Source organism: Balaenoptera acutorostrata, chromosome 13 (assembly GCF_949987535.1).
Source record: "Balaenoptera acutorostrata chromosome 13, mBalAcu1.1, whole genome shotgun sequence".
NCBI lineage: Eukaryota > Metazoa > Chordata > Mammalia > Artiodactyla > Balaenopteridae > Balaenoptera > Balaenoptera acutorostrata.
This window is the reverse complement of record NC_080076.1, coordinates 54,068,784-54,091,643: the sequence shown is the minus strand read 5'-3', so window position 1 is coordinate 54,091,643 and position 22,860 is coordinate 54,068,784. Positions and strand designations below refer to the sequence as shown.

At 43.9% G+C, this 22,860-nt stretch overlaps 1 long non-coding RNA gene across 2 annotated transcripts; it reads right to left on the bottom strand.

The window, feature by feature from the left end:
• Positions 1 to 1,957: 1,957 nt before the first annotated feature.
• LOC103009124 (uncharacterized) lies at positions 1,958 to 22,134 on the bottom strand. Of its 2 annotated transcripts, none has more exons than XR_452503.2 (3): positions 20,997 to 22,134; positions 6,901 to 7,049; positions 1,958 to 2,414 (listed from the first exon to the last, which is right to left on the bottom strand). It is a non-coding gene; the product is annotated as an uncharacterized LOC103009124 (long non-coding RNA). The 2 variants fall into 2 exon arrangements; XR_003622000.2 differs by lacking the exon at positions 20,997 to 22,134 and adding an exon at positions 19,842 to 19,929 and having other exon boundaries at positions 1,959 to 2,414.
• Positions 22,135 to 22,860: the final 726 nt, after the last annotated feature.

Below are 22,860 nucleotides of genomic sequence, written 5' to 3'. Positions count from 1 at the left end.
AAGATATACACCAAACAGTTTAGTTCTGAGGAGGATACTAGGATTAAGTATGGGAGATACTAAAGGGGATCATTGATTTTGATTGCACTCAATCAAAAATTACTTGTATTACTTGTATAATCAGTGGTGTGCTGGTAAATGTTAAAGAAACAACTCTTTCCAAAAAAATAAAAAGAAAAATTCCTATTGTAGTGTTGTCCTACCACAGCGTTTTCCATGGTGTAAATACTCCCACTATGGCTAATTTCAAGCAACCAAAGTAAAGTCAACTAGCTCACAAATTCTGAGAAATTTAACAATTCAAGCAATTGTTATGTGCCAGGCTCCGGGTCAAGTATGGGGAAGATGGAGAAAAGATTATGATGCAATCCTTGTCTGCCAGACAACAGACATACAGTGGCGGAGCTAAAAGAGGAACTAGAGGAAGAAGAGATTAACTTTGGCAAGGTGTGGGGAAGGAGGAGAATCAGAGAAGGTTCCCTGAATGAGTTTTGAAAGATGGAATAATAGGTAACTAGCGGATGGGAAAAGGCCCCAAAGCATGGAAGCACATGATACATTCAGGGAATTGCAAATTGCTCACTTTGCACAAGATTACTGGCACAAAATGTAGGATGAGGCCAGAAAAGAGGGCTGGGTCCATATTGTCAAAGATGATGAATTTCACTGTGCAGTAGTAATGTGAGCTATTGACAATTTTTGAGAAGCGTCAGGCATTAACTCTGATAGCAGAGTGGACACTAAACTGTAAAGGAGACCAGTGCAATGTTTCAAATGGGACTATACAGTAGAGATAGAAATGCGACAGATCCAAGAAGCCTTTATGAGGAAGAATGAACAGGATAATGAATTGGATGAAGTGAGTGGAAGAGATTGGTTGCTTGAAGGTTATACCTAGGACTTTGAAAAATGATCACTCTGCTTCCTGTGGGAACGAATGACTTTGTCAGCAAAGAAAGGAAGCATTTTTAAGAGACTATAAAAGTTAGGACTTGGGAGCCCAATTGGTTATTTATCTTGTATCTTACGAGTGACGTTTGTAAGTTTGAAGGTCTGAGACTTGAGTGGCAGGCCATGAAGATGGTTTCGTTTTATTGTATTTGGATTTATGGATCTTATTTCTGGGTAGTTATGTTATGAAAATGATGCACTTTTGATCTGGGAGGGAGGACATCTCAAAAAATTGGGAAATAATAATTAACCCAGGAGTTTACTGGATAAATAATCATTTATCCATGGAGCTTGAAAAGAGAATAAGTAAGGGAAGGGAGGAAAGCACCCAGGTAAGCCTGTGAATCCAGTTACTCTAAAGAGTAATACGCATAATACAGAAAGAATAAGGGAGCAGGGAGGTGCCTGGTGATTCACATGAGAAACCAGTTGGGAAGGAGGCCAGAAACAATACTCAGGGCCTTAGATGTCTATGTACAAACACACAGGGCATAGGTAACAAGCAAAGTAAACTTGAGATTGTAACACCAGGGTAACAAGGTGATGTCATTGGAACTTTGTAGACTCAAGACTGACATACATACTTTGCTGTACAGCAGAAATTAACACAACATTTTAAATCAACTATACTTACATAAAAAAATAAATTAAAAAAAAGATTAATAAAAAAAAGAAATGAGACAACTCCTTGTATATCTACATAGAAGAACATGAAAACATATTAAATAAACAAAGTAAGTTACAAATAGATGTACATAATATGATCTAATTTTGGTAAAATAAAGAAACTATTACTATTTTCAAAAAAAAAAAAGACTGACATACAGTGATGAAATCAAATCTATGCCCATTCAAAAGAAGCATATTTATGAGGTGGGGAAGGAGACTGGTGTGTATTGTAGAGGAACTAAGTGGAAGAGCATAAAGATGAATATTTAGGAGGAGAGGATCAGAGCATTAAAGCAATTACTACACACCATTTGGCCAGAAGGTAATAGGGAAAATATTAAATAGCAAACTTGTATAAAACATTCAGATAAAATCCTTTCAACATTTTTAATGGAAAATCTGACCCTGATTTCTTTTATTTATTTATTTATTTGTTTGTTTATTAATTTATTAATTTATTTATGGCTGTGTTGGGTCTTTGTTGCTGTGGGCGGGCTTCCTCTGGTTGCAGAGAGTGGGTCTCTCATTGCGGTGGCTTCTCTTGTGGAGCATGGGCTCTAGGTGTGCAGGTTTCAGTAGTTGTGGTTCGTGGGCCCTAGAGTGCAGGCTCAGTAGTTGCAGCACGTGGGCTCAGTAGTTGTGGCACGCGGGCTCTAGAGCGCAGGATCAATAGTTGTGGCTCACAGGCTTAGTTGCTCCGTGGCATGTGGGATCTGCTCGGATCAGTGCTCAAACCCGTGTCCCCTGCACTGGCAGGCGGATTCTTACCCACTGCACCACCAGGGAAGCCGCCCCTAAAAATTAAATATTTTTATAAAGATTTAAAATTTTTAAAAATTTAAAAATTTTAAAGATTTAAAAGTCTCAAGACCTGAGACTATAGAAAATCAAACAGTACTTCCTTTTTTTTCATTGACAAATGTAATGTTAAAATTCATGTGACAAGACAAACAGATTCTTTACAATGGGCAGATGAAACAGGAGGGAAAGGGGCAGAGCACAACCTTTAAAAGAGTGACATAGCCCGAGGACATGACATAAACTGATTAGAACCAAATAGGTCCAAGATGGCAGACCTCGAGCCTCACTATTGCTCATTGTAACACATCAGCTAAATGACACACCCACAGGCGCCATGACAGTTCCAAGGCTGACCATAAAGGTCAAAAAGTGGGTGGTTGCCCAATTTCTGGAAATCCCCACCCTTTCCCCAAAATAGCTGGAATACTCCTCCCACTCATTAGCCTATGACATTACCCACCCCTATAAAAACTGACAACCCCATACTCTGGGGCCACTCTTGCCTTCTGAGATGGCCCATACTCTGTCTGTGGAGTGTATTTCTCTCTAAATAAATCCACTTCTTACCATCACTTTGTCTCTCACTGAATTATTTCTGCATCAAGAACCTGAGCTTCATTAAGAACCTGAGCTTCCTTAAGTCCTGAGACCAGGTGTGTGATCTCAATTAAAAGACTGTGGGTTCAAGTCCCAATCTGGGTTACACAGTTTCACAGATACACTTGCAGCTCACCCATGGGGAAAACCTCCTAGTCAGGTTAATAACCCCCTGTAGCCAAGAATCATGAGTCTGTTAAAAAGGGGTCTGATAAAAAATTCATTATCAGTGGGGAATTCCCTGGTGGTCCAGTGGTTAGGACTCTGAGCTTTCACTGCCAAGGGTGTGGGTTTGGTCCTGGGTTGGGGAACTAAGATTCCACAAGCCATGCAGCCAAAAAAAAAAATTCACTATCAGAGAATATCTAGAAAGTGTCAGGCCAGAGGCATGTTGATGCTCTCAGGTGGTCTAATCTCATTTAGAGCCATAGTCCTTCAGTGCCTGGGGATGTTATGGGTTGAACTGTGTCCTCCTCCCCACCCTACCTCAAGTTCTTATGCAGCAGTCCAACCCGGGGCTTCCCTGGGGGCCCAGTGGTTAAGAATCCGCCTGCCAATGCAGGGGACATGGGTTCGAGCCCTGGTCCGGGAAGATCCCACATGCTGCGGAGCAACTAAGCCCATGCGCCACAACTACTGAGCCTGTGATCTAGAGCCCGCGAGCCACAACTACTGAAGCCCACGTGCCACAACTACTGAAGCTCACGTGCCTAGAGCCCGTGCTCTGCAACAAGAGAAACCACCACAATGGGAAGCCCGCACACCACAACGAAGAGTAGCCCCCGCTCGCTGCAACTAGAGGAAGCCTGCGCAAAGCAACGAAGACCCAACACAGCCAAAAATAAAATAAATTTAAAAAAAAAAGAATGTGTTAAAAAAAAGCAGTCCAACCCTCAGTACCTCAGGATGTGACCTTATTTGGAAATAAGGTCTTTGCAGATGTAATCAAGTTCAAATGAGGGCATATTGGATTAGGGTGAGCCCTAATCCAAAGACTAGTGTCTTTTTAAGAAGAGGGGAATTTGGACACAGAGAAACACGAAGAGGGAAGACAATGTGAAGGACAAAAAGAAAAGGTGGACATTTGGTGCCAGGGAGAGAGGCCTGGACCAGAGCGCTCCATCACGGCCCTCAGGAGGAACCAACCCTACCGACATCTTGATCTTGGACTTCTGGCCTCCAGAGCTGTGAGACAACGTATTTCTGTTGTTTAAGCCACTCAGCCTGTGGTGCTTTATTACAGTAGCGCTAGCAAACAAATACACGGGACTAGAGCTCAGCTCCCAGAGGAGGAGGGGGACTGGCAAGGACCAGGCAGGATGTCAGAGTAACAGCCAAGCAGGCGAGTGAAACTTCAACCCCACGGAGGAATGAAAGTGAAAAAGGGGAACCAAGATAAAGCCTAGTGAATTTGGGGCAAACTCAGCGATGTTAAAGCTGCACTCACGGGCTTTCCCAGGACTCATCTCCTAAACATAAAAGATCTGACATCAAATCCAGGGCAGTAAGAGCTTAAGAAGGCTGGTTGCCTCCATGGGAATGGCCCAGTGTCTGGGTCAGGTTGGCATGTGTGTGAAAGTCCCCAGTATCTATGGCTGAGTGGGTGTAGGCAAGGCAGTCGTTTGAAAGAAGATTTAGAATTTATTATAGAGGAGGATAAATTTTGGCTCAAAGTTAGGAGAACTTTCATTTTTTAAAAATAAATTTATTTTACTTATTTATTTTTGGCTTCATTGGGTCTTTGTTGCTGCGCGCGGGCTTTCTCTAGTTCCTGCGAGAGGGGGCTACTCTTCGTTGTGGTGCGCAGGTTTCTCACCATGGTGGCTTCTCTTGTTGCGGATCACAGGCTCTAGGCATTCGGGCTCAGTAGTTGTGGCTTGCAGGCTCTACAGTGCAGGCTCAGTAGTTGTGGTACACAGGCTTAGTTGCTCCGTGGCATGTGGGATCTTCCCGGACCAGGGCTCGAACCCGTGTCCCCTGTGTTGGCAGGCAGATTCTTAACCACTGCACCACCAGGGAAGCCCCTGATTTTTAGTTTTTTTTTTTTTTTTTTAAAAGGTTTTTATTTATTTATTTATTTATTTAATTTATGGCTGTGTTGGGTCTTCGTTTCTGTGCGAGGGCTTTCTCTAGTTGCGGCAAGTGGGGGCCAATCTTCATCGCGGTGCGCGGGCCTCTCATTATCGCGGCCTCTCTTGTTGCGGAGCACAGACTCCAGATGCGCAGGCTCAGTAATTGTGGCTCACGGGCCCAGTTGCTCCGCGGCATGTGGGATCCTCCCAGACCAGGGCTCGAACCCATGTCCCCTGCATTGGCAGGCAGACTCTCAACCACTGCGCCACCAGGGAAGCCCTGATTTTTAGTTTTTAAAAACATTTTATATTTAAAATATCAAATGGAAATTTGGAAAATAGGAAAAGAAAAAAATTCTCCCCACAATCCCACCATCTTAACCAAATTCACCATGTATTTTCTTTGCCTTTCTTCATGTATGTATACTTTAGGTATTGGATTTAGAAAGTGTACATATAATTTGCATCCTGATTTTTAAAGGAATAAAATTTTCGTACAAACATGTTCCCATTTTGCTACATGATTTCTCATAAGGATAACTTTTAATGGCTGCAGAATTCCATGGAGTGTGTGAAGCATAATAAATGATTCCCCTATTGTTGGATGTTAAGGTTGTGGCTAGTTTCTTCCTTATCAATATTCTCCCTAAGGTTCCTTCCAGTACTGAGATTCTATGATTCTATGTTTGGCAAAGGGAAAAGAAAACGACTTCTCAAATTATCTTCTCCCTCTCTAATTCTTAAGAGGGGCCTTTTGAGACACCCTGACATGGTATATCAAGTCGTCTTTCTTTTTTCTTTTTTTTTGGCCACACCACATGGCATGCGAGATCTTAGTTCCCTGACCAAGGATGGAACCTGTGCCTCCTGCAATGGAAGCCCGGAGTCTTAACCCCTGGACCATCAGGAAAGTCCCCATCAAGTCATATTTCTGTTTATTTCCTCTGAGTATCACTTTCATAAAAACAATTTTAAGAAATTTCTATCTAGTTGCCTATCTTTGACAGTTTTTTTTTCCAGATGTACCAAAAAAAAAAAAAGAAAAAAACAAATTAGAACAAAGAATTCCTATATACCTTTCATCCAGATTCCCCCAAAGTTAACATTTTACATAATACAATGATCAGAATTGGAAAATTATCTTTGATGCATCACTCTTATCAAATCTACAGACCTGATTCAACTTTCACCATTTGTTGCTGGTCTCAGATCCAATGAGGGTTCACAGGTTGCAGTAGCTGTGTGCATCTCCTTAATCTCCTTTAATCCAGAACATTTTCTCAATCCTTCTTTGTTGTTCACAACTTTGACACTTTTGAAAAGTACTGGCCAACTCTTTAATAGAATGACCCTCAATTTGAGTGGTCTTGTATTTCCTCACGAATTTTTGTGTACCACCAGAGTGATGTTGGGTCCTTTTCAGAGCATCTATGTGGGGAGGCACGTGATGTAGATCTGTCTCATTACAAGGAATGATAACTTTAATTACCTAGTTAAGGTGGTCTTTGTCAGATTTCTCCACCATAAAGTTACTGTTTTTTCCTTAGTAAATATTATAGGGATGTACTTTGAGACTATGTAAAAATCTTGTTTCTTATCATACTTTCACTAACTAATTTTAGCTTTCGGTGATGATTCATCCCTGAACCAATTATTGTGGTGTTTTCCAGATGGTGATTTTCTACTTTCATTATTCTTTCTATGAATATTAGCTGTGATTTACCTTGGGCAGGCTTTATAGATTTTTTTTTTTTTTACCTATACAGCCCTAGATTATACTTTTGTTAAAGCAAAAAAAGAGAATATTTACCTACTGCTTATTCTGTTGTTCTTGTTATCCAAACACCTGGGGACCGCCAAAGGTGGAGGTACCCAGACAAAGGCTTGGAGATGATGGGGCATCTTCATGTATCTGCACTGACTCCTGATTTTCTGAGTTTCAGCTAATTATAGATCGTTCTGCGAAGGAATCACAGGCGCTTTTTACTACGTGATTTATCCTTAAATAATCGCTGTAAAGTAATAAGAAAGTAGCCATTGCCACTTCCACTCTACAGATGAGAAAAATGAAACCGAAGAGCGTTGATACTCCCCCCAGATCACACAGCCGCAGTGCCTGGAGTTTTTTGGTTCCTCTCTGGGACTGTCTAAAAATTACATTACTTCTATTTGTATTTGATAACATGATATGTCTTCAAGAAAAGATGTTGCTTTTGAACAAAATTATTATCAATAAGACTATCATTCTTTTGGCTAATTATTATGTAAATTTTCACCCATTGTAATCCAATCTATTATTTGCAAGCAACAATAGTTATTTAAACAGAAGCTTCTTGCAGACATAAATTACAAAAATTATTTTTATCTCAAGCTGAATTCTTCACAATGACCTGACATTCTAAATACAGAATCTTCCATTTATCCAGAATGGTTAAGAGGTTCTAGTTAACTAAACATTTCTATATGTAGCAGGATTCCCACTCTTCAAAGAATCCAAACACAAAGATGCAGGAAAAGTATTCTTTAAAATCAAATACACATTTTAGGCCACTCCTTAGATGTGCAGGATTAGTCAAGTTACTATAAATAAAAAGAGAATGAAATTTGGCTGGAAAAAAAATGAGACAATATCTTACATTAATATGAAAGGCAACTCTTATTGCACAGTCCCATTAAAAAGGAGGTAGGAGATGAGCGGATTTTTAAAAAAATATTCACTTCCTATGTTACCTTGTTTTCTTATCATTTATTTTTTTCTCCTAAAAATAGCATATAGGAGAAAGAAATTTTAGATTAGGTGGACTTTCTGGTGATTGGTATCTTGGAGTTTTTGGGGTTTTTTTTGCTTCACCACATGGCTTCTTGGGTCCTTTGCAGTGAGAGCTTGGAGTCTTAACCACTGGACTGCCAGGGAAGTCCTGGTATCTTGCATTTTAAAAAGTTACTAAGACAGCTGTTGTTACACCAGCTTCTTATCCTTAGGGTACCAGCAATTAGAGTTGACCAAGGGGACACCAAGCATCCACATTTGTTCACATAATCAAGACTCGTGAACTCCGAGTGCCTCAGCCCAGCCACTCCTGCTGATTGGCATTGTCTAATTTTATTTTTGTCATTTTTGTATCCCCAGTATTCATCCCTGTGCCTGGTACAAAGTAGGCTCTGGATAAATATTGCTCCCTGATCCACTGACCCACTGACAGCCAGACTTCACACCCAGGGTGAGGGCCCAGCCTCAGCCTTCCTGAATTCCTGGAATTTTTTTTCTTATTTCAAAAACAAGGCATGCTCATTATAGATACATGTAAAATAGAGAAACTCACGCACACACGAAAGAGAAAATAAAGCCTTCCCTATCTCACTAGCCACAGAGATGACTAGGCCATAAAGATGAACATTTTCCCATTTACTAAATATTCTTCAAAAACATGTTTTTAATGGCAATAGAATGGTCCATTGTGTGGATTTGCCATGTTGAACCATTTCCTTGTTGTGGGTCGTAGAAATTCTTTATAGTTTGCCACCATTGGCAAGAGTGTTGCAATGTTGCACAATAAACTCTCTGGCTATTAAAGCTGATTATCACGTTACTTTCCAAAAGATTATGTCCATTTAAGTCCATTTGTGACTGCCCCATATATTTTAAATGCTGACAGTTGAGAAATGAGGGTTTCGAAACAGCTCCTTTCCATTTAAACAGCCTCCAGTGTGATGAGAGTGAACTAACCTTTTCCTCCAGGCTTAACTCTGGGCCCCTGCGAAGGGTAAATCACAGGGGAGTGGATAATTTGGAAAACATTCTTGGAAACCGCAACCCAAATGGAGGAGAGAGAGTTCGCCCTTTTAAAAAAAGCTTGTGCAATAAAGCGAAGGGGCAATGACACCCCAAATTGAGCGATAATAACACAAAACAACCAATATTGTTGTGCTGTTTGTTGTCCTTGTATTCATGGCCCCAAATTAAAAGCGATTTTCTCTTTACAGAGGATAAAATCCTGCTAGCGAAAAGGCGAAACTATTTGGGAGAGGAATCAGTCAAAAAGAGAGAATACTTTTAAAAAAATTTACTTTTACTCTGAGGAATATATTTGTTTCATTCGGAAACGAAAACCTCATTTTCAAAAATGATATATAATAAAAGCCAAATCTTTCAAAAGTTATGTGCCATTATCGGAAAGAAAATTCCATTCTGGGGCTTGTCTTTTTCTGCGACTGCATATTCCACCTCCGAGACTGCAGAGCAGGTGTCAGCTTTGCTCAGGACCTACGGCAGGTATGGTCAGTTTCTAAATATAGCACGTGCCCATCTCTTTATTAAGTCAGCATTTCAAATGACCGTGAGCCATTACAAACAGCTAAATTATTATTATCGCAATACAACAGCTTAACTCTTTTCCATTTAACACTTAATGGGACAATTTATTTCCAGCCTTCCACTTCCAGTCAAGCAAAGGCTGCATTACTTGGAACTCTGGGGAAAGCTCTAGAGATACAGGCCTGGGCTCTGAGCCAGTCCTGCAGTGGGAAACCACCATTTTAGAAAGCGGGATTTTTGGAGTACAGTGAGAGTGAGATTGAAATCAATCTTTATGTGGGGCAATTTTGCTGAGAAGCCTGAGTAATTGACCCTTTCTTTATATTACTTCTGTGTTTTCATTGATTGTCGTGAATCTAATTCCAGCCTATTTTCCAATCACAAGCCTGTTTATTATACTTTATAGCTTCATGGCTCAGGGATGAACACTGTACCCAGTGTTATTCAGAAAGAGGATACCCTGCCAAAAGTTGGGTATATGTAGTTTTATTAATATGAGGTTGAGTTGGGAAAGCAGTATTAATCCCACTTTCTTTGTACATTTCTTTACACAGCCTCATGGTTGAACTTGCAGTTTTTAGTGAGTGATTGACTACAGACAGATGATTAAAGAGTAGATTCAAAGCCACCACAGTTTCATCTCAAAGCATGCTGGGAAGTCAGTGGGTACCAGAGCCACTTTGTCAGGGGAGAAAGCATGAGTCGAATTCCTAGGGCCCTTGAGTTTCCCTTCGACAAGGGAGTGGAATGAAGAGGGAGATGGAAGACATGTAGCCACTTTTAAATGATGCAGGAAAAGATATATTTTTCTGTTGATATTTTCCTTTTTAGTGGTGGTGGTAGGTCCTAAAGTTCTAAGGTGGATTGAAGGTCTACTAGCTGGGATCCGAGACAGAGTGGGGATCTACGGGGCTCCTAGAGGATGGCGGTAGAGGGTACTCGAGGATGGAGTGAACAGGGCAGAACATTTCCATTTCCTTCCTCTGATCCCCACACTTGTGTGCCTGCCCCTGCTAATCTAGCTTCCTTAGCTCCACCATGCCACATAACACGTTCCTTCAGTGGCAGGGGCTGCGGTCAACAGGGAAAGATGGTTTCGTGGGTATTGTTGGTTATCTATCCATTTCTCCCCTTCATCCAGCTCAGTGGGCCCACATTTTCATTTTAGTTTACATCATCACCTGTGTACTTTGAGGGGAGATGATCTCCACCTTAACTCTTGATTGGCTTAACCCAATCAGCCCATTCCATTCCCAAGCTAAGGTCAGTGGTTCAGGGTTGCATATGACTTACAGGGACCAATCAAAGTGAATTTCAGGACTCCTGCTTAGAATCCTGTGACCAGGGTTTTCTTCCTCTTCTGCTGGATGCCAGAAGAAGTCCTTTTGCCACCTGAGAGAAGTGACCTCAAGATGAAGTCAACAAATGGGAGAGACACATACGGGGGGAGTGGCAGAGAAATGGGGCAGGAGCTCCTGGATTAAACTGACTCTGAACTTCAGTTACATCAACACATGACCGTTCTCACTGCTCAATCCAGTTAGAGAAGAGTTTCTGCGTCTTGGGACCTTTACAGAGGGTTGGGGGTGTCTCGTATCTAGGCATCATATGGTCCATCTCCAGGGGCTGTATCTTCCTTCTGACATGTTATGAATGGCAGTCAATTGCTCATATTAACCAGGAATGTAGATTAAATGGTATATACTTGCAGTGAACAATACTAGAAAACAATGTTCACATATACAATACTGTATAATGATGAGGGGAGGGGTGGTATTTTGGGCTCTAACCATCATTTGTCACATTATCTCTATAAGAAAATCTGCTCCAACTTCTTGGAAGCAACTTACAAATGAACTTTTGGGGATCATCTGGGTCTGAGGTTTCTCACAAGGGTGAGAAAGTAAGTAAAAGTGAGCTCTTGTAACAGGGCAGCATTCTTGAATAATATGGCATCTGCCAATTGTTCGTTTGCGTTCAGCAAGCTGTGTCTTGTTTGTTTTCACAGCAGTTGAGGATTTGCCCTCATTGTTTTAACCATTTTTGAAATTCTAGCATAGTGCTCACATCTTGCCTCTAAATACTTATATACCTTATTTCCTACAGCAAACTCATTTTTTGAGTTGTCAGATTTATGGAAACTTGAGAGATCCAAACAGGCTCATATTTCTAAGCAAAAGCAAATAGTAATTTTCTCCTTCTCTACCCATGGGTTAGTCAAAGCAGGGACTTTTTCTAAGAGCAGAGATATCTGTCATCTTTAGATGGTTTCAACACAAAAATGCAACGGTTCGTAATACTTTGGGCTCAACACTTAAGTTGTAGATTGAAAAACAAGTGGTCAGGTAAGCAGAGAGAGTGCCTTGAAATGAAAGGATGCATGCTTGGAATCGTGATTGGGTAAAACTTACTCCACATATAGGTGGGGCAGATGATGGGCTACCTGAATTAAATGTTACTAAGAGACTCGTCCCCCAAAATCTCTCCCACAAGACTGCCAAGGAGTCTGAAATTCCACCAATCACGCCTTTTAGAAACCATACTCTACAAAGTCTCCACTGAAACAAGAGTGTATCACCTCTGACGGCCTGGTTATTAGCCCATGAACTCCCAGTAGCCTTACTTAGATCAGCCTGTGTCTACCTGTTTGGGGCAGGCTGTTGGGAAAGGGAAGAAGGGAAGGATTGAATGTGAGGTAATTGATGACAGTCCCTGTTGGCTACACAGCACTGGGTAGGGGAACGAGAGACCATTGAAAGACAATCTGACGTATTTCATAGCGTTGCCTTGTGCTTTCCCTATATATCTCGATTCAATAGATCTCATTTTCCTTCTTGAGGTTCAGAGGGTGTGGACTGGAACAGCTCTTTCCTCCACATCAATCCCCGTTCTCTGCCCTGTTGTTGCTCATTGTTTGGTCACCTACAGAGAAGTCTCAACAGGACCCCTGTGTGTGGCCCGGCAGCTGCTCCGTAGGCAAAAGAACAGCTGTTTGGATGCTGCTTTTCTTGAATGAGTTCCTTAGGTTTATGTCCAGAACTAATACGGATTCAGTGAACCCCTGGTTTGGTACATGGAGGGAGGAAGAGAGAGACAATTCTTTTTTTGCCCCTTCTTCACGGCCAGCCCACAGTCCCTGCCTCAGTGTGAGAGATGAAGCAAATAAGAGAAAATATGATACTGATGTTTGCTCTTGATGCTTACAGAAGAAGTATAGTTGATCTGATGTGGGTCTGGGACTGTGCTACGAATCTCATTGGGGTGCTTCTAATTAGGTAGGATATCTTATGGTGACAATTCTTTAAAAAAGGATTCTGTAGGGCAGGAACTTTATCGACGGTATTCTTGTAAGGTGCTCTATATTTTGTGGTGTTGTGTGAGAATGTTTGAACTTCATGTCCTTAGCGTGTCTTGCCCTGTTTCCCACGTATCTGGGTGCTTCCAGGGAGGGAGGACCGTGGTGCAGTTGATGGCTGGTTTTCTCCAGATAGGGCACCCGCTCTCACAACAGGTGAGTCCCCACAGCTGAAAAGCAATCTGCACTGCCCTGACCACACAGTGGAAAATGTAAGTGAAAGGAACTTGACATTGTACTCAAATGCATCCTTCAGAAGGGACCTTGTTTCTCTCGTGCTGTTTAACTTTTTTTGGTGTGACCTTATCCTATTGTATTTTTGGTAGGTGCCAGTTATAAATCTGTTCCTTTGTTATACCTACTGGCAAAAGGCAGTTGCTCTCAAGACTGACATCTGTTCCTTAACGTTAGAATGATGGAAACAAAAGAGGACTATGTGGCCAGAACTCAAAACGGAATTTACACCTCCGCTTTGTATTCATGGTGCTGGAGATGCTGTTGACTGTTTGCCATTGATTCTTCTTTTAAAGTGCTCTTTCTAATTGGCTTAATAGATTACTGGCCAATATAGAATACTGAACACAGACAATATAATGTTCTCAAGTGGCTGAATTAAGAGAGAAAAATGTGGAAAGTATTTTGAAGTTGGAAGTAGTAGAACGTAGTGAAATATAAAGTCCATAAAAACTGAGACAGAGTATGGGAAGTAAAGGAACATGTCTGCTGCAATAGTAGCCTCACAATAGCTCCTTTAAGGACCAACCATACAGTACTTGGGATTAGTGAATTTCCACAGGCTACAGTCAGGTTTTGTTTGTATTAGGATTATTGGATCAGAAAGTGGCTTATAAAGATATCATTTGATAATCAACACTATTCAATATAGAATCCCGCCAAAAGTCGACGTTCAAACCTTCTGGTTGAGAATTCTATTTAGGAGGATGTAGGAGAAAAGAGTGAATTTTAAAACTTCAAATAAAGAGATCATTATCTCTAGTGTAGAAAAGTCTGATATTAATAATGTTGGAACTCATGCTTTGGGCTTGGAGCGTGGTATCTTAAAACTTTCAAAATGTTCACACTCAAGAGTCTGGCTAGACACTGCGTGTGTCCATGAGGATACAAAGATGAGCAAGATGTGATCCGAGCCCCCAGGTGTCGCAGACCAGAGGAGCACAGGGACGCAGTAAAGATGACCCACCTATGACCCACCTCATGTCCCAATGACCACAGTGCTGCCTGAGCATCAAGAAGGCAGCCATAATTGTGAGAATGTGCTGGGGTGAGTGGAGAAAGAAGAGGGCCATTGTGTGGTGGAGAAACACGTGTTAGCCTTCGTTGGTTTTAGGATGGATCTCACGGCCATTAGAGTCATACCAGTTGTGACTGTGGACACTTGGGGAGCTCACGAGGACAGAATCGGTGCTGCAACCCCAGGGCAAGCTCTAGCCATCATGCAGGGCTGCCTCAAGTGAGAAAAGAAGAAGAAGAAATGTGCCAGAAAGAAGAACTTTTTACATGTGTTAGCTGTTAAAATATTTGCACCCTGAGAGTTTTATTGCCTCTGCAACCTTCACTTTTGCCTCTGATATAAACACGATATGCTGGGCAAGACCTTATGACTCCGTTCACTGATCAAGATATTGGCACATTTGTCATTGTAAAGACAGCATGTTGGAAGGTTTTATACACAGAAAGGGTGAGTTTATGACCTTAAATAATCCCCAGTAGGAAATATCTGACATTCTTAAATGTTTCTTCTCATATCTTTTCTTTATGCCTTTGATTGCCTTCCTACTTAACTTTTTTGAGGACTTGGGGCGTCCTCCTTTCCCCCCTCATCTCTCTTCCTCTAGGAAGGCAGCCTGAAATAGAAGTTTGTGTTTTTCCTTGTTTATCAAATGGTTCAAATAGTCCGCATGTTGAGCCAGACACTCTTCTAAGCATTTAATAAGTATTAACTCATTGAGACTTCATAAAAAGTCTTTGAGGAGGCTACTATCCTTACCACGCCTTTTTTTACAGATGAGGAAAATGACAAGTTAGAGGGAGTAAGTAGCTTGCATAAGGACGCAGAGAGTGAGCTGCGGAGCTGGGATTCGAACCCACACCCCCAGCTCTCAACCTCCACGCAGGAGCTTAATCTAGCCATAGTGCTGAGGTGTGGACGGATTCTGCTGCCGGCCCACCAGCTCAACCACTGGGTAGGCCCTTTTCTATTAACCGAGTGTTTTTCACTTCTGCCCAGAGCAAGCCCAGCTCTCTACAGAAAGGTGCCTTTGAAATGCAAAGGCTGACAGCTTTATTTGTGGATCCACACTGTGGTTTTTGGCTAGAGCTGGCTGGGTACCCGCTATGTGGTAGTCAGTCTTTTAAAAAATGGTGTAATATTCCCACTGTTTTTGTTGGATAATTGCACGTCTTTAATTTGTGGGATTATAAACAGAGTAGTCACCTAGCTCAGGAGTAGCCAGAAAAAGTTATTTGATATCCACTAAGTCAAGTTTCTATTTTTATTCACCTCTGTAGAAGTAAACATTGTTATGGTCAGGAAAAAAAGCAACATCGTAATATACTCTAATCGGTGTCTCCTGATTGGTTAAGGTAAAAATATGCCTTCTGAAGAACGTAGGCAATAATTCAGCTTCTTTCCTAACAGGTGAATACAATTTTCCTCTTAGATATGATGACAGTTTAGCTTTCTAGAATATGAAAAAAAAAAGGAGGGAAAAATCACACCTTTTTATTTCATGGATTTGGAACCGTGATTTTAAAAAAAACCTGCTTACATCTCTGCTTACCTTACTCAGAAAATTCTGATAGTTCAAGATAAATGAAAACATTAAATCATGTCAAATAATTACTTATGTCATAAATATGAAGTCCCCATATAGTCACCATATTGGCAATAAGGACATTCATGGTCACTGATTGCTTTTTGTCACTGTTCTGTGATTTAGTTGACTTATGACATATTTATAGGCAAAGAATAGATTATTTAGATAGCATCTTTCATCATAAGACATTTCATCGGATTGAAAACTTGAGCCTAATTTAACTGATCAGTCTTTGGAGATGAATCATTCCTTTTGTTCAGCCCATTGGTATAGTATTTAGATTAACTTGTAGGTTTGTGTTTAACCTGGGAGAATCCAAACAGCCAGATCAGACAGATGTTAGTGGTCTTACTGGGGCCCTGACAGAGCTACACACAAGGAGGAGGACTCGTCATTCGTTTGTGATGAATGTCTGTAGAAAGTAATATTTCTACCATTTTATGGATGGAGCAGCTGAGGCACTGAGAGGTTAAGTGTCTTGCCCTAGATCACAAGGCTGTTTAGTAGATCCAGGAAAATCATGTAAGCTGACCAGGATTTTACATCCAATTCTCACCAACTGTAAAATCTGCAAGTTACCGTTCCTGTCCCTGCCCACAGGCAGGTTACAAACCGGAAGTTGGAACTAAAATGAGAGAATGTTGACATCACTTTTTAGGGGGAGGAAGCTACCAAGGTTCGCTTTGACTAACAGAGTTGACATTTAGGGGGATGTCGTTCTCTGGAGATCCAGCCCTCGTGGACCTGCTGGCTTTCTACTGATCCCCCATGGCTTTTGTCCATGAGGATTCAATCAGCCGGGGGACCACTGGCTGGGGTGGGGGGCAACAGGACTGTAAATCTGGGAAAGCTGCAAGTATTCAGGGTCTTGAACTTTATCAGGTTTGAATGTGTGATTGTGAAAGTAAAGAGCAGAGAAATGACAGCACTCAGTAAATCAAGTGGAGAGAAGATCACGACTGTCAGAGAAAGAGAAAAACTGGCTCTGGGCACAAACGTGGCGGAAACCTGCACAGTGTGGGAGACTTTTATGTTCCCTCCAGACTTTGCCTCCTGAAAAACAAAGCTCTTTCCCCATCATTTTATCTAGAGAACAGTATTCTTTGTTATGTCCCATGGATTTTTTTTTAAGTTTTCGTTATTGCAGTTTAGATCTTGTTTTAGAAGATGGGATGCTATAAGAAAAAGAAAAACAGAAAGAAAGAAAATCAATTGGAAAAAGTCTGGAACAGTCTAGATTTTCCTCTGTCAATATTGGGTCCCCTAGCTTCTCACAGATCTTTATTTATTTATTTATTTTATTCCTTAACAAAATGTGATTGATGTAGAATAAGTCTCCTGCATAAACAGCAATACCAAATTGCGAGGCAAAAAGCATGAGCGTAGTTAGATGACCAGGTCAATTTAATTAATTCTTTTTTCTCCCTTATATCTAACGCCAGTCCTCAAGGTTGCCCTCCTTCATGGCCCCATCTGTTAATTCACTCCTATCTCCTGCCAGAAAGAAGCTTCCAGGGAGGGGGCTGCTTCTGAGGACTGGAGTTCTTTTCTCGGAGCGGAGGACAAGCCTTAAGATTATTATCTTTGTCCTGTAGTCTGCTGCTGGCATTTGCAAGGGGGACAAGGAATTTTTCCTCTTCAAAGGAACCAAAAAAAGTAGATCTACGCTTGTCTCCCCCATCACCCTTTCCTACCATAATGCAATAAATAAAGTCCTCACTGCTGGTACATAGAAAAAGCCCAAGACCTCTGGTGAATGGCAGGTCTCAAAGTTGAATGAGTGCTCAAAGAAGTTCTTTCCTGGGAGTTAATTTAGCTCTGGGAGATAGGTGGGTCTCCGAAAAAATTGAAATCTGATGTAGTAGGTGTGAGTCTATTACAATATAGATATTGGTAAAAACGGTTCATGTTTACACAGTGCTTACGATATGCTGGGTACTCTTAGCCCTTGATACATAAGACATCTTTTAATCCTCTCAATGATCCTGTAAGGGAGGTACTTTTATCAACCCCATTTTAAAGATGAGGAAACTGAAGCAGAGAGGTTAGGCAATTTGTCTTGGTCACTCAGCTAGGAAGGGGTGGGGTCATGATTCAAACCCAGGAAGGCTGGCCCAGAGTCTGGGCTCCTAGGAATTCCCTAGTGTTTGAGCTAGAACACCACCCTCCTCTTTTGATAAGCTCATTGTGAAGCCTAGAGGAAAATCCGAGCATGGGTACTTTTCTAGAGAAAGAAAAAAGACTCAGACATCTCCCTCCATCTTGAAAGCTGTCTGTGGTACTTTGCCTAACCGGCTCTACAGAACTGCAAACCTTCTAGACTGTAAACACTTCAAAACTAGTAGCTACCTCTTCTAGTTCTTCTTTGTGCAGTGCATACTCAGTACTGTCGGGCAAGTGCAGGAAACTGGAGGACTGCATGTGAGTAGACAGCCTTTTGGTCCTAATTCTCTGCATATTTGCAACACAGCTGGAGAGGTCATATTTCTGGGTGGCAAACGCTGTAAATTTTTTTTTTAATTTCTTGGGCACTTTTTTTCTTTAATTGATTCAAGGAGGACATTAGTCACTTAGCAAATCTCCAAAAGCCTATCATCTCATTTTTTCTGCTTCCTCAATGCCCCCTGCCCCACTAGGAAACCAGTCACAAGGTCTCTGAGCTGAGACAGCTCTGGGGCAGTGGCATCTGCACCCTGACCCTGGAATGGGCATTGCCTAAACACCTAGTGATACCTGCAAAGCCCAGAGAAAGCCCAGGTTTTGCCTGTCTAGTGGGATGGAAATTTCTGCATCTCTCTCACTTTCTTGAGAGCATAAATGGTCCCTTTCCCTCTGATGCTCTGATTTTTCTCACTTCCAGAGGCTGGGTAAGAGGTTAGGATTAGATAAGGTGAATGATTTGGGACTTCACCTTATTTGGAGGGAGAAGTGAGAAGAAAGACATTTTTAACTTCTGGGGCCCAGCATGAGAGGATAGACAGACGCTGAAGATACTGGATTGCCTTTTGGAATTCAGAGTCCTGTCTCTGATGTTGCCAGAGAAGAACAGATGGGAAAGGCAGAAGATGTGGGAAGAAGCCCCACAGCAGCGAAGCCAAGAGTGGTCTCATCTGTTACCCCCAGTTTCTTATCCTGCCGTATTTCAAAGTGGTAGAAAAGGCTTAAGTGGGCCTGGAGTATGGTGGATTCTCCATCTACTTAAGGGGAGAAGAAGCAGCTCTGTGCAGGAAACCGAAAACGTGGCATCTGACTCCCCAAGCCCACTTCTCAGTCCTGGATCAGGAAACTGGATTATTTTTTGCTTCACCTTTGGTACAAGGGAAGGGATTACTCCAGGGTCAGGGCCTCAGCCCAGCTGGCAGCCCGAGGCTTTATGTAGTGAAGCCCGTAGTAATTAATAGTACTAATAATAAATACCACACTTCATAACCAAACTCAACCTGAGGATGGCTGAGTATTTGGACGGCTGCCTCCAATCGCGACACTGTTATTCTGCGGGTCCACACCCTCCCCATGAGCCTCTGTATGATCCCGACGCCGAGTTCCTTCCACCCACCACGTTCTGACTGGGGTTCAAAAGGTCTGCTTCGGACGACCAGAGATGGGAAGTAACACTGCCCCTCGCTCGGCAAACCGCGGGGAGCGGGGCGCGAGGTTAGGAGTGGTTTGGCTTTGCAGTATTATTCAGTATCAGAAAATAATCCAAATGGGAGGTAATTTGGGTCCCACTGAGTTCGGTTTAGTTTTTCTGCCTAGTGCAGGGGGGCTGTTTGGGGAGTCCAGCTCCGGTCTGGAGTCCCCGGCTCCCGGGACCCCAGGGCTTGGCACTCCCCACTTGGCGGCCATCCGAGATCGGGGCCACCAAGTGGGGTTCTCAGGGTGTCGGGACGCAAGCAGGCCTCGGGGAGGGAGGCCGGCGCCGGTGTGGAATGTCTTATCGGGATCCGAGAGCCACAAGCTTCTCCTTCGCTTCTTTAAGCGATCACGGAAAGACACCTTTCGATCTTTTGTCAGACATCTTGGCCCTTAATAGCTAAATTTATTTGGTTTAAAGCGGCCTTGGGAGAAGCAGGGAGGGAAAATCTTTCGTCGGTCATTGGGTGGCCTAGATAACAAGCTTTAAAAGAGAGAGGGAAGAAGAAAGTAAAAAGGTTAATGGATGAGGGGAGGGCTGGAAGGCGCCCAGCGTGGGGCTTTTACAGCGACCCTCCTCCGGCCGCCCCCTTATCGCGGCCCTAACTTACCCGCGGCGGATGAAGTACATTAAGTCACGTAAACAGCGCGCGGAGAGGAATGCCACCGCGGTGACCTTTCGCGCGCCGCCGCCGCGAGCCCACCTCCGCGCCGCGCTGGCGGCCGCCGGCGGCGCGCGGGGTCGGCGCGGGGCTGCGGGGCCGCGATCGCGGCCGCCCGGGGTCCGGCGTGGGCGCTGCGCCTTCCTGAGTCCGGGGACCAGCGGCGGGCAGGGGGCGGGGAGCCGGGGCACGCGGTTGGGGCGACCTCTAGGCTGCGCACGTCCCGCGCTTCCGCCGTCACCACCTGACATTTCTAAGGAGTATTTTGGGATTTTCGAGAATTAAAAAACAAAACAACGACAACGCCCCCCCTCCCTCCAACCACTGCCAGGGCTCTGGGCGATGGCCTGCGTCGGAGCGACAGCCACCGAGTTGAATCGGAGAACGCGCCGCCCCGACCCGGCTAGTGGGCCCGGGCGCTGGCGGGGGTGGAGGACGCCGAGGTGACCCAGTGTCCTTTGGCCAAAGCGTCCCCGGGACGGGAAGAAATATGGTACAAGCGAGAAGGCCCCATAAATCTGGTTAAAAACAACAACAACAACAAAAACCCTCTCAAGTTAAAACCTATGCTTTAAAGTCAGAAATCGTATGTATTCTTTTTCTTCCTGAAACGTCGCTGGAGCACCCAGGAGCTTGGTGAAATGGTAAGAGGATGAACTTAAGTTTGCGGGCGTAAAGGCGGATCCTCGGAAGACGCGGGTCCTCGTCGGGGTCTCGCGGCTCGTCCGGAAGCGGCGCACAAGTGGGCTCCCAAACACCCTTCCAGTTTGGCCGCCAGGCCCCCGCCCCCTGCCCTATTGGCGGCCGGGTTCGGGCTGGATTCGAGTCGCGAAGAGCGGGGTGGCGCGCGCGGCCCAAATAAATCAGCCCTGGGGACAGGCCGCGCCCGGGAGCCACCCCGCCCCCCTCCGAGGGTGAGGAGGGCCGCTCGCGGAGGCAGACTCGCTCCGGAGGGGCCACTCCTTGGGTCTCAACAGTCCCGAGAGAAACGATTTCGTTCCAGATTAGCAAATCCACCAAAAAGAGAGAGGCGTTAGGAAAAGAAATGGAAAAAAAGAAAGGAAAGGAAACACGGAGAAAACTTCTAAGAGCATGACCGTCTACCTGAAGCACTGTGGGAGCCATCGCCAGCTCTTGGGGTGCACTTCTTCCTCTGCGCCCCCCCTAATCCCCCCGGCCTTCCCGGACCAGCTGGGGCGCTCAGAGGAAGCTCAGAGCGCCGAGCCTCGGGTCCCCGGGGGGTGGCTTTGAAAATGTGCCGCTCCCCGGGGCCCCGGGGGTGTTGTTCCCAAGGCCAAAGCCGATGCGTTGGGAAAACTGCAAACTGGAACAGTCAGGCAACCTGGCATTCTGTCTGAATAAACTCCACGGGTCAAACAGTTTTGTTTTATTTCTCTGTTAACTGACAAGAGAAACAAGACCAGTCTAAAAAACCAGAAAACAACTTGTGACCCTGCAAAAGAGCAAACAATGACCTCCCTGCCCCCACCTTTGTTTTAAGCAATGTTCAAAACTGATTGGGAATCTGGAGGGTAGAATGCCTTGTCCTTTCTCGAGCCTGAGAACTCGCACGTTGTGGGGTTGGTCTGCGTCCCGCCGCTCACCTCTGTCTCAGCCGTGCCGGGGCCAGTGCACCCTGTCCCCGCTGCTGCGGATTGGCGGGAAAAGCCGGTCCGTGGGGGTCAACTATTGTCCAAGGAAATTCACACGGTCACCCACGTAATTGCAAATATAAGAAACACACACACAGCAGGAATCAGGTTCGCCCCGGGGGCTCGGTCTCCTCGGGGCTCAGGCTTGGAGGCCGTTCACAACCCGGACTCCAACTCAGCCAAAGGATTTATTTATTTGTTAACTTGTTTTCATTAGAAATCACCTCACTGAGATATGAATTTTTAAAAAGAAAACTTTGCTTTTGAGAGCAAACCTCAGAAATATTTAAGAACAGTTGGACTCAAAGGAAATCAAATGCCCACAACCTTTCTGTAACGGCTTACAAAGGAGCTTCTGCAAAACTCAGTCTACGTAAAAATTTGATCGGAACTCACGTAAAAAACAAAAGAAAGGCATTGGAAGCCCTGGTCGCAGTTAAGTGGACGGCGGACGCCGGGTTATCTGCTTTGGTAGACGCATTCGATCGAACTCAGGTTAAATTTTAAAGCCCCTGGATCCCGCTCCAGTCGCCAGCCTCCGTTCCAGAGTTTTCTACCTTCAGTCTTTTCGGAATTGCGGCCACGCTGAAACTGGGAGCCGCCGCAGTGATTGGGGGAGGCAAAGAGGAATGTAATAAAAGTGACTAAATTGGATGAGAACGGTTTATGGACCTTTTCGGTAGCAATTTAAAATTCAAAAGTGTTTAGCAGCAATTTACTACGAAGAATGAAAAAAAAAAAAAAAAAGAATCGCCGACTTCCTCGATTCCGCTCTTTCCTCCCCCGCTCTGCCAGGCCCTGTCCCCTTGTCCCCCAGGATTCACAGGTTCATAGCTCACAGTCACATAGAGAGGAAACATACATTTAGCCAGGAGGTCTCACCATCTCTCGAAACCCTATTTTACTATGGCCCTACCTACCCCGGCTCAACTCTGCTCAGGCTCCTCTCTCTTCCCCAACTGGAAACATACACACACACACACACAAACATACACACACACACACAAACATACACACACACACACACACACACACACACACACAGAGCCCAAACGCTTTCAGGGAGACTGACCTTTAGAAAATCATTTACTTCGATTTACCTTAAAAAAAAAAGTGTAAAAATCCATTGCCACAAAACAACTGCTCCTGCCCTAGTTAAAATTCTCTCTCGACAGTCTTCTGGGGTCACATCTGTCGGAAGAAATCCTTTTTGTGAGAGAAAGGGAGCGAGACATATATCACGGCTCCTGCCGCGGACGAACCTGCGGCCGCGCGACTCCCCGCTGACAGATCGGCGCTGATAACCCGCGACGTTC